The 12,837-nt window shown below is 38.1% G+C and overlaps 1 pseudogene; it reads left to right on the forward strand.

The window, feature by feature from the left end:
- The first annotated feature begins 11,631 nt into the window (after positions 1-11,631).
- Positions 11,632-12,633, forward strand: LOC129665563 (60S ribosomal protein L5-like; annotated as a pseudogene).
- Positions 12,634-12,837: the final 204 nt, after the last annotated feature.

Consider the following 12,837-nt stretch of genomic DNA (forward strand, 5'->3'; position numbering starts at 1 on the left):
TGCTGTATATTGCCTTTACTATGTTTAGATATGTGCCTCGTATCCCTGATCTCTCCAATACTTTAAACATGAATGGATGTTGGATTTTGTCAAATGCTTTTGCAGCATCTAGGGAGATTATCATGTGTTTTTTTTTCAGTTTGTTAATATGGTGGATCACATTGATGGATTTCCGTATATTGAACCACCCCTGCATACCTGGGATGAAGCCAACTTGGTCATAGTGGATAATATCTTTGATGTGTTCTTGTATTCAGTTTGCAAGTATTTTGTTGAGTATTTTTGCATCAATGTTCATAAGGGAGATTGGCCTGAAATTCTCTTTCTTTGTTGGGTCTTTGTGAGGTTTAGGTACCAGGGTGACTGTGGCTTCATAGAATAAGTTTGGTAATGTTCCTTCTGTTTCTATTTTGTGGAATAGTTTGAAGAGAATTGGAGTTAGCTCTTCTTTGAAAGTCTGGTAGAATTTTGCGAAAAGCCATTTTCTTAACAGGAGAGAAATATTCAGTTAAGTAGATAGAATACAAGCAAAAAATGAAACTTTAATATGAAGAGTGCTGGGATTGTGCCCTCAACTTATCGAAGATATCATTTATTTCTGGCTTTCTGCTCTACTTCGGAGTACATGACTTCTATTATCAAGGTAAAACTGCGTTGAGGAAATACCTCAATTAGTATTTTCTCAATTAGTTATCAATATGGAAGGAACCAACCTGGTTCCTTCCATTGGCTTGTGGTCCTGAGTTCTACAAGAAAATAGACTGATCAAGCCAGTAATGCAAGACAGCAAGCATTACCCCTCCATGGTGTCTGCATCAATCCTGCCTACAGAATCCTGTCCTGACTTCTTTAAGTGATGAAGAGCAGTGGAGAAATGTAAACCAGATAAAAACTTTTCTCTACAACTTCCTTTTTTGGTCATAGTGTTTCCTTGCAGCAATAGAACCCCTAACAGGATGGGAAAACAAAAATTGAGATGGAAAATCTAGGTAATTAAAAAGGAGCTATACAGACAAGTGTCAAGGACATAATAGAAGAGATAAATGAGAGAAGATCAGGAATTTAAGATATGATAGAAGAAATGAATATTTCAATCAAAGAAAATGATAAATCTAAAAATTATCTGACACATAATATGTAAGAAATCTGGGGGAGAATAAAAGAAAAAAATAAGAAGAATAGCAATAGAAGAAGAATGCCCATTTAAAAATGCAGAAAATATTTATTGAAATTTATGCTATGCTTTTTAATTTTTTTCTTCTTCTCCTCCTCCTTATTATTTATTACAATTTGTTCATTTTGTATCCTTGTTGTGCCCTACTTCCTCATTTCTTCCCAATCACACTCTCCCTCCCTCTTCTCCCCCTATGCTACTCCCTAGACCACTGATAGGGGAGGTCCTCCTCCTCTTCCCTCTGAACCTAGCCTATCAGGTCTCATCAGGACTGGCTGCCTTGTTTTCCTCTGTGGTCTGGTAAGGCTGCTCCCCTCCAGGAGGAGGTGATCAAAGAGTCTGCTACTGAATTCATGTAAGAGACAGCCCATGTTCTCTTTACAAGGGAAACTAATTGGAGACTGAGTCTGAGCAGGGGTTTTGGGTTCTCTCCATGCATGGTCCTTGGTTGGCTTATCAGTTTCTGCAAGGCCTATAGAGCTCAGTTTTGTTTTTGTTGTTGTTGTTGTTTTTGTTTTGTTTTGTTTTGCTCTGTTGGTCTTCTTTTAGAGCTCCTGTTCCCTCCAGGCTTTTCTATGTCTCCCTACTGTCATAAAATTCCATGCCCTCTGCAAAAAGTTTGGCTATGAGTCTCAACCTCTGCTTTGCTTCCTCCATCAGTAGAGTCTTTCAGAGGCACTCTGTGGTAGGCTCCTGTCCTGATCCCTGTGTTCTACTGCTTGCAATGTTGATCCTTATGAATGAGGATTGAGCACATTCCCTAGGGTCTTCTTTGTTTAGCTTCCTTAGGACTATAGATTTTAGTATGTTTATCCTGTATTATATATCTAAAGAACACTTAAGAGTATGTACCATGTGTGTATTTCTGTTTAATAGTTGAGTAGTTTTCATTGTGTAAATGTATTACAATTTCTGTATCCACTCCTCCATTGAGGGACATCTGGTTGTTTCCAGATTCTTGCTAATATGAACAGAGCTGCTATGAACATGGTTGTGCAAATGTCCTTGTAGTGTACTTGAGCATATTTTGGATATATGCCTGGGAGTGGTATAGCTGGATCTTGAGGTAGCACTATTTCTAATTGTCTGAGAAAGCACCAGATTGATTTCCAAAGTGGCTGTACAAGTTTACATTCCCACCAGCAATGTAGGAGGGTTCCCTTTTTTCCACATCCTCTTCTGCATGTGTTGTTATTTGAGTTTTTGATTTTAGCCATTCTAATGTGTGTAAGGTAAATCTCAGGGTCATTTGAATTGCATTTCCCTGATGACTAAGGACTTCAGCATTTCTTTAAGACTTTCTCTGCCATTCCATATTTCTCTATTGAAAATTCCCCTGTCAATTAACTTGGAGAGAAGCATAGGAGGAGATGAGGGAAGCAGAGTAGGATTGGGAGGGAATGAGAAAGGGGGCTACAGCTGGAATACAAAGAGAATGAACTATGATTAATATATTCTGGATATTAGCCCTCTATCAGGTATATTGTTGGTGAAGATGCTTTCCCAGTCAGTAGGCTATCATTTTGTTCTTATGACACTGTTCTTTGCTTTTCAGAATATTTCCAGTTTCATGAGGTCCCATTTACTAATTGTTGATCTTAGAGCCTGTGCTATTGGTGTTCTGTTCAGAAAGTTGTCTCCTGTGTCAATGAGGTCAAGGGTTTTTCTTTTAAGCAGTTTAGTTTTCCTGGTTTTATGTTGATGTTTTTGATCCATTTGAAATTTAGTTTTGTGCAGGGTGATGAATATGGATCTATTTGCATTTTTCTACATGTAGACATCCAGTTAGACCAGAACTATTTGTTGAAGATGTTATTTTTTTTTTCCATTGTATAATTTTGGCTTCTTTGTCAAAAATCAAGTATCTGTAGTTCTGGGTCCTTCTTTCTGGGTCTACTCTTTGATTCCATTAACCATCCATGGTTTCTATGCCAGAACCATGCAGTTTTTATTACTCTTGCTCAATAGTACAGCTTGAGATCATGGATGGAGATAACTCCAGAAGTTCTTTTATTGTACGGGATTGTTTTAGCAATTCTGGGTTTTTGTTTGTTTGTTTGTTTGTTTGTTTGTTTTTCCATATGAAGTTGAGAATTGTTCATTCAAGGTCTTTAAAGACTTGTGTTTGTATTTTGATGGTAATTGCATTGAAACTGTTGGTTGCTTTTGGTATGATGGCCATTTTCACTATGTTAATTATGCCAATCTGTGAACCTGCAAGAATTTTCCATCTTCTGATATCTTCTCCAATTTCTTTCTTCAGAGACTTGAAGTTTTTCTTGATACAGGTCTTTCACTTGCTTGATTAGAGTCTCACCAAGATTTGAGACTATTGTAATGGGTATTATTTCCCTAATTTCTTTCTTAGCCCTTTTGTCTTTTGTGTACAGGAAGGCTACTGATTTTTTTTTTCACTTAATTTTGTATCCAACCACTTTGCTGACGGCTTTTATCAGATGAAGTAGTTCTCTGGTAGTATGTTTGGAGTTACTCATTTATACTATCGTTTCATCTGTGAATACTGATATTTTGATTTTTCCTTTCCAATTTGTATTCCGATGATTTCTTTTAGTTTTCTTATTGCTCTGGCTAGGATTTCAAGTAATGTCTTGAAGACATAGGGAGATAGTGAGCAGTCTTGACTTTTCCCTGATTTCAATGGGATTGATTTAAGTGTCTGTTTCTTTAGTTTGATGTTAGCTATAGGCTTGCTGTATATTGCCTTTACTATGTTTAGGTATGTGCCTTGTATCCCTGATCTCTCCAAAACATTAAACATGAATGGATGTTGGATTTTGTCAAATGCTTTTACAGCATCTTAGTAGATGATTATGTGTTTTTTTTTTCCTTCAGTTTTTCTATGTGGTAGATTACATTGATGGATTTCTGTATATTGTACCACACCTGAATACCTGAGATGAAAATGAGTTAGTCATGTAGAATGATATATTTTATTTGTTTTTGGATTTGGTTTGCAAGTATTTTATCATTTTTGAGTCAATGTTCACAAGAAAGATTGTTCTGAAGTTATCTTTTTTTTTGTTGGGTCTTTGTGTGGTTTCTGTATAAAGTTGATTGTGACCTCATAGAATGACTTTGGTAATGTGTTTCTATTTAGTGAAATAGTTTGAAGTGTATTAGTGTTAGCTCTACTTTGAATGTCTGGTATAATTCTGTGCTGAAACCATCAGAAGCTGGCCTTTCTCAGGCAGGGAGAATTTGATAGCTGCTTCTATTTCCTTGTGGGATATAAGACTGTTTATTCTATTTATCTGATCCTGATTTAGCCTTGGTAAATGGAATTTATCAAGAAAATTTTCCATCTAATCTAGATTTTCAAGTACTATGTTGAAGAGATAGGGAGAGAGTGGACAGCATTTCCTTGTCCATGATTTCAGTGGAATGGATTTAAGTTTCTCTTTGTTTAGTTTGATGTTGGCTGTACACTTGCTGTATATTGCCTTTACTATCTTTAGGTATGTGCCTTGTATTCCTAATTTCTGCAAGACTTTAAACATGAATGGGTGTTGGATTTTGTCAAGTGCTTTTTCACATCTAAGGAGATGATCATGTGGTTTTTCCTTCCTGTTTTTATTTATTTATTTACTTTTAACGTGGTGGGTTACATTGATGGATTTCCATATATTGAACTACACTTGCATGCGTGGGATGAAGCCTACTTGGTCATGGTGGATGATATCTTTTATGTGTTCTTGGATTCAGTTTGCAAGTATTTTATTGAGTATATTTTTATCAATGTTCATAAGAGAGATAGATCTGAAATTCGGGGTTTTTTGTTGTTGTTGTTGTTGGGTCTTTGGGTGGTTTAGTTATCAAAGTGAATGTGGCTTCATAGAAAGAGTTTGATAATGTTCCTCTGTTTCTATTTTGTGGACTAGTTTGAAGATATTTGGAGTAAGCTCTTGTTTGAAGGTCTGGTTGAATTCTGTGCTGATACCATCTGGCCATGGGCTTTTTTTGGAAGGAGATTTTTGATGAAGGTTTCTATTTCCTTGTGGTATATAGGACTACTTAATCTATTTACAAGATCTTGATGTAATTTTTATGTATGGAATCTGTCAAGAAAATTGCCTATTTCATTTAGACTTTCAAATTTTATGGCATATAGACTTTTGTAGTAAGACTTAATGATTGTTTGGATTTCCTCAGTATCTGCTTTTATGTCCCCCATTTTGTTTCTGATTTTTCTGATTTGGATAGTTTGTCTCTACCTTTTAATTAGTTTGGCTAAGGGTTTGTCTATATTTTTAATAAATTTTTATTTTTATATTAATTATAGTTTATTTACTTTGTACCCCATCTGTAACTTCCTCTCTCATTCCTTCCCAATTCCACTCTCCCTCCTTCATCTTCTCCCTGCCCCTTTCTAAGTCTACTGATACAGGAGGTCCTCCTCCCCTTCTATCTGACCCTACCTTATCAGGTCTCGTCAGGATTGGCTGCAATGTCCTCTGACATGAACTCAATGGCTGGCTCTTTGACCTCCCCCCCACCTCCCGAGGGAGGAGCAGCCTTGCTAGCATTTGTCTATATTGTTGATTTTTTCAAAGAACCAGCTCTTGGTCTCATTGATTCTTTCAATTTTTTCCTTTGTTTCTAATTCATTGATATCAGCTCTGAATTTGATTATTTTCAGTCGCTTACTCCTCTTGGCTGTGTCTGTTTCTTTTTTTTACCCCCTAGGGATTTCAGTTGTGCTATTAATTTGCATGTATGGGATGTCTGAAACTTCTTTCTGAAGGCACATAGTGCTATGAACTTTCTTCTTAGCACTGCTTTCATTGTGTCCCCCTCAGTTTGGGTATGTTGTGCTTTCATTTTCATTGAATTTTAAGAAGTCTCATTTCTCTTTCCATTTCTTCCCTGACTAAGCTGTCATTGAGTGGAGAGTTGTTTAGTTTTGATGTGTGTAGGCTTTTGGTTATTTCTGTAGTTGTTGAGGTCTAGCTTTAGGCCATGGTAGTCTGTTAGGATTCAAGGGATTATTTCAATCTTCTTGTATGTGTTTGGATTTGCTTTGTGCCTGACTATATGATCAATTTTTTTAGACTGTTCCATGAGTTGCTTAAAAGAAGGTATAGTCTTTTGAGTTTGGATGAAAAGTTCTATAGACATCTATTAGGTCTATATGATTTAGGACCTCTGCAAGTGCCATTATTTCCCTATTTAGCTTCTGTGGGGATGATCTGTACCTTGGTCAGAGTGGAGTGTTGAAGTTTCCCACTATAATAATGTTTCATTTACAAATGCAGATGCTCTTGTTTTTTTTTTTTTTTTTTTTTTTTTTTTTTTTTTTTTTTTTTGGTGGGCACAGATGTTCAGGATTGTGATGTCCTCCTGGTGAATTTTTCCTTTGATGAGAATGAAGTGCCCCTCCTCAACTTTTTTATCTTTTTTGAGTAATTTTGGTTGAAAGTATATTTTATTAGATGTTAAGAAAGCTACCCCAGCTTGTTTTCTGGGTCCATTTGCTTGAAAACATTTTTCAGCTCTTTATTCTGAGGTAGTGTTTCTTTGTTGCAGAGGTGTGTTTCATGGATGCAGCAGAATGTTAGATCCTGTTTCCTCAACCATTCTGTTAGTCTGTGTCATTTTATTGGAGAGTTGATTCCATTGATGTTGATATATAATAGTGACCAATGAATGATAGTTCCTTTTATTGTGGAGTTGGTGGTGATCATGTGTTTGTGTCCTTGTTCTCTTGATTTTTTTGTTGTGATGTTTTCTTTGTTTTCTTGGATGTAGTTGAGTGCATTGGATTGGAGTTTTCCTTCTAGTATTTTCTGTAGGGCTGAGTTACTGTGTAGATATTGTTTAAGTTTAGTTTTTCCATAAAATATTTTGTTTTATCCATCTATGTTGATTGAAAGCATTGCTGGGTATAGTAATCTGGGTTGGCATCTGTGTTCCCTTAAAGACTGCATGACCTCTGCCTAGGCCCTCCTGGCTTTCATAGTTCCTGATGAGAAGTCTGGTGTGATTCTGATTGGTCTCCCTTCATATGTTACTGGGCCTTTTTTCCTTGCTGTTTTTAACATTTTTCTTTGTTCTGTTGATTTAATGTTTTTACTATTATATGACATGAGGCATTTCTTTTCTGGTCTAGTCTATTTGATGTTCTCTAAGCCTCTTTCATATCTAGGGACATCTTTTTCTTTAAGTTGGGAAAACTTTCTTCTATGATTTTCTTGAAAATATTTTCTGTGCCTTGGAGCCTGAAATCTCTTTTGTCTATTCCTACTATTCTTAAGTTTCATCTTTTCATGGTGTCCTTGATTTCATGAATGTTTTCTGTTTGGGACTTTTCTGATTTTATTTATTTTTTTGAGATGTCTATCAATCTCTTCAATTGTATCTTCAGAGTCTGAGATTCTTTTTTCATCGCTTATATTCTGTTTGTGATGCTTACTTTTGTGGTCCTTGATTTCTTCTCTAAGTTCTCTAGATCGAGGGTTTTCTCTGTTTGTGTTTTCTTTCTTGATTCTAATTCTGTTTTCATGCCTTGCCCCATTTCCTTCACCTGTTTGAATGATGTTTCATGTCTTTCCATTATGACATCTATTTTTGTTCGTTTCTTCTGCCTCCATTTATATGGCTATATTTGCCTGTATTTCTTTTAGAGGTTTGTTCATTTCCTCTTTATGTGCTTCTAATAACTGTATAAGCATAGATTTAAAATCATTTTCCTGTGTTTCTATTCAATTAAAATATCTACTTTTATTTTGGATTGCTGGTGAAGCCATGATATCCTGATTTTTGTTGGATGTGTTTTTTTTTATTTTAATTATTTTTATTAATTACAGTTTATTCACTTTGTATTCCCTCTGTGCCTCCAAGGGAGGTCCTCCTCCCCTTCCCTCTGATCCTAGTCCATCAGGTGTCATCAGGAGTGGCTACATTGTCTTCTTCTGTGGTCTGGTAAGGCTGCTCCCCCTCAGGAAGAAGTCATCAAAGAGCAAGCCAATCAGTTCATGTCAGAGACAGTACCTGTTCCCATTACTATGGAAACCACTTGAACACTGAACTGCCATAGGCTACCTCTGTGCAGGGGTTCCAGATAATCTCCATGAGTGTTCCTTGGTTGGAGTATCAGTTTCAGAAAAGACCCCTGTGCCCAGACATTTTGGATCTGTTGTTGTCTTTGTGGAGTTCTCCATGTCTTACTATTTCCCACTTCTTTCATATGATTCCCCGCACTCTGCCGAAAGTTTGGCTATGTGTCTCAGCATCTGCCTCGATACCCTGCAGGGTAGAGCCTTTCAGAGGCCTTCTGTGGTAGGCTTTTATGCCGGTATTTAGCCATCTGATGATCCATAGCCTTTACTGTTTGCCTCTGGAGCCTGTACTGGAAGCTGGGTCTTTCTGTTTTTGGAGTCTGGAGTATTCTTCAGGAAGATGAGAGAACTCCACCAATTTGAAAATGGGTGTTGGTATTTGAGATACAGGTATGGGAGAAAGGTCACAGCTGCGTGTTTGCAAGCACAGGAATGTGCGTGGAGGTGCCTTCCTGGAAAGTCCAGTACCCTAATACTTGGCAGCTTCAGTATCCACTTGGTGAAGATAGAATAACAATGAGGTGAAACCCTGTGGGTCACAGTTCTCAGCTTGCCCTGTCTTCCCAGAAGCCCTAGCAGTTGAGAGGGCTACTCCATCTCCTGCACATCCATTTTCTGTCTACTGCTGAATAGCTGGAGCTCTTTGGCAGTCACCGGGGGAAGACAGGTCAGATCTTTATGAGTCAGTCCCCTGATTGCACCAGCCTACTGGAAAAACACAGCAGCAGTATGGTATGTCTAGATCCCTGCACACTCCATCTATTGGACCTCACCCATACCTACATTCTCTGAGGCCATTGGTCCTCTGGGGCAACCATATGAGGCCCATGGACCACAATTCCTTACCTGCCTTGTCCTCCCAGCCTGCCTAGCAGTGGATACCTTCTCCCTATCACCTGTACACCCCATTTCCAGTACAACATCCTCATCCCTGAAGGACCTTTGTGGACACTTGAGGAAGACAGGTGAGACCTGTGTATGCCAGCTGGCACCAGGCCACTGCTAAACACAATAGCAGTGAGCTATGTATGACTCTCTTATCCCTCTATCTACTGGACCTCACCCCTATGTGCATTCCTGGAGGCCAATGGCCCCCCGGAATCAGCAGGCACACTGTAAACAGAGCATCAGTGAACTATGCCTGGCCTCCTGTATCCTACATCTATTCAACCTTATATCTATATGAATTCCTAAAAGCTGGTGGCTCCCAGGAATCACCAGCTTATACCAGAGACAACCAGATAGCTAAAGGCTTGCAAAAAAAATACAAATGACAAGAGCCTGGGAAATATGGCAACACCAGAACTCAAGTATCATACTACAACAAGCACAGGATATCTTAACACAGCAGAAGAACAAGAAAAGGACCTTAAGTCTTGTCTCATAAAGAGGACAGAAGTCTTTATAGAACAAATGAATAAATCCCTTAAAGAAATACAGAAAAAAATTCAAACAGGTAAAGGTAATTAAAGAGGAAACAAATAAATCCCTTAACGAAATTCAGGAAAAAACACAATTAAGCAGGTGAAGGAAATGAATAAAACTGTGTAAGACCTGGAAATGGAAATAAAAGCAATAAATAAAACACATTCTGAAGGAATTCTGGAGACGGAAAATTTAGGGAACAGAACAGAAGTAACATAATCAAGCATCTACAACAGGGTCCAAAATATGGGAGAGAGAATCTCAGGCATAGAAGATACAATAGAAGAAATTGATACATCAGTCAAAGAAAATGTTGAATTTTAAAAATTTCTGACAAAACATCCAGGATATCTGGGATACTATGCAAAAGCCTGACCTACAAATCATGGGAATAAAAGATGAAGTGTCCAAGATCAAAAGGACCAGTAAACATTTTCAACAAAATGATAGAAAAAAAAAAAAAAAAAACCTCCCCAACCTGAAGAAAACTATACAAGAAGCTTACAGAACACCAATTTGACTGGACCAGAAAAGGGAATCTTCCAGACACATAATAATCAAAACTCTAAATCTACAGAACAAAGAAAGAGCATTAAAAGCTGCAGAGGTTAAACACCACCTCACATATAAAGGCAGACCTATCAGAATCACAGTTGACTTCTCATCAGAGACTCTAAAAGCCAGAAGGGCCTGGCAGATGTCTTACAAACCCTAAGAAACCACAGCATTCAGCTTAGACTGCTATACAAAGGCATTACTATAGATGGAGAAAATAAGATATTTCAAGACAAAACCAGATTTAAACAATATCTATGAACAAATCGAGACCTACAGAAAATACTAGATGGAAAACTCCATCCGATCTAGAGTAACTACATTGAAGAAAACCCAGGAAATAAACAATTCCACACCAATAAAAACAAAAGAAGGGAAGTAAACACACACCCAGACCAACACACACTGACACAGACACACACAAAAACACAAGCACCATTAACATCAAAATAACAGGATTTAACAATCTCTGGCCATTAATATCTTTCAACATCAATGGTCTCGATTCACTAGTAAAAATACGCAGGTAACAGAATTGTTTCAAAGACATGATCAATCATTCTGCTGCATAAAAGAAACACACAGCAGCAACAAAGATAAACATTACCTCAGAGTGAAAGGCTGGAAAAAGGTTTTTCAAGCAAATGGACATAAGAAGCAAGCTGGAGCAGCTTTTGTAATATCTAATAAAATAGACTTTCAACCAAACTTAATCAGAACAAATGGGGAAGGGCACTTCTTTTCATCAAAAGAAAAATCAACCAAGATTATGCCTCAATTTTGAACATATATGTTCCAAATGCAAGGGCACCCACATTAATAAAAGAAACATTACTAAAGCTTAAATCACACATTGAACCCAACACATTAGTAGTTAGATGCTTTAAAACCCCTCTCTTACCAATGAACAGACCATCAAGACATAAACTAAACAGAGAAATAATGAAACTTAGCAACTTTGAGTCAATTGGACCTAATAGATACCTACAGAACACTCCATCCAAACACGAAAGAATACACATTCTTCTCAGCACCTCATGGAAGTTTCTCCAAAACTGACCACATACTCACTCACAAAGCAAGCCTCAATCAATACAAGAAATTTGAAATAACACCTTGTATTCCATCAGACCACCAAGGATTAAAGCTGAACTTCAACAACAGAAGCATCAGAATGCCTACAAACTCATGGAAACTGAACAACTCTCTATTTTCTGACAACTAAGTCAAGGAGGAAATAAAGATATCAAAGGCTTCTAGAATTTAATGCAAATGATGGCACAATATACTCAATCTTAAGGGACACAATGAAAGCAATGCAAGAATAAAGTTCTTAGCACTAAATGCCTCCATAAAGAAATTGGAAAGAATCCGGTCTTTTTCCCCTAGCGAGTCCGGCCTTGCAGGTGTGAGAGGAGCCGCTGTCGCGGGTGTCTGTTCCGCAGGATGGGGTTTGTTAAAGTTGTCAAGAACAAGGCCTACTTTAAGAGATACCAAGTGAGGTTTAGAAGGCCGCAAGAGGGCAAAACTGACTACTATGCTCGGAAACGACTGGTGATCCAGGACAAAAATAAGTACCACACACCCAAGTATAGGATGATAGTCCCTGTGACTAACAGAGACATCATCTGCCAGATTGCGTGTGCCCGTATAGAAGGGGACATGATAGTCTGCGCAGCATATGCACATGAACTGCCAAAGTATGGGGTGAAGGTCGGCCTGACCAATTACGCTGCAGCGTATTGCACTGGCCTGCTACTGGCCTGCAGGCTTCTCAATAGGTTCAGCATGGACAAGATCTACGAAGGCCAGGTGGAGGTGACTGGAGATGAGTACAATGTGGAGAGCATTGACGGTCAGCCCGTTGCCTTCACTTGCTATTTGGATGCAGGTCTCACCCAAACTACAACTAGCAATAAAGTTTTTGGGGGCCCTGAAGGGAGCTGAGGATGGAGGCTTGTCTATCCTGCATAATACCAAACGATTCTCTGGTTATGACTCTGAAAGCAAGGAGTTCAACGCAGGAGTGCATCGAAAGCACATCGTGGGTCAGAATGTTGCAGACTACATGCACTACCTAATGGAGGAAGATGAAGATGCCTATAAGAAACAGTTCTCCCAGTACATAAAGAACAACATCACTCCAGACATGATGGAGGAGATGTACAAGAAAGCCCATGCTGCTATCCGAGAGAACCCAGTCTATGAGAAGAAGCCCAAGAGAGAAGTGAAGAAGAAGAGGTGGAATCGTCCCAAAATGTCCCTCCCTTGCCCGGAAGAAAGATCGGGTTGCTCAAAAGAAGGCAAGCTTCCTCAGAGCTCTGGAATGCACTGCTGAGAGCTAAAGCAGTTTCTATGAAGATTTTTTTCATAAAGACAATAAACTTATTGGCCAAGAAGCTAAAAAAGAAAGAAAGAAAGAAAGAAAGAAAGAAAGAAAGAAAGAAAGAAAGAAAGAAAGAAAGAAAGAAAGAAAGAGAGAGAGAAATTGGAAAGGTCTCATACTAGTAATTTAAAAGTGCACTTGAAAGCTCTAAAACAAAAAACACACAATCAAAACCAAGAGGAATAGATGGCATGGAATAATCAAGCTCGGGATTCAAATCA

The sequence above is a fragment of the Psammomys obesus genome, unplaced genomic scaffold (genome assembly GCF_907164565.1).
Source record: "Psammomys obesus unplaced genomic scaffold, mPsaObe1.curated_primary_1811, whole genome shotgun sequence".
Taxonomy (NCBI): domain Eukaryota; kingdom Metazoa; phylum Chordata; class Mammalia; order Rodentia; family Muridae; genus Psammomys; species Psammomys obesus.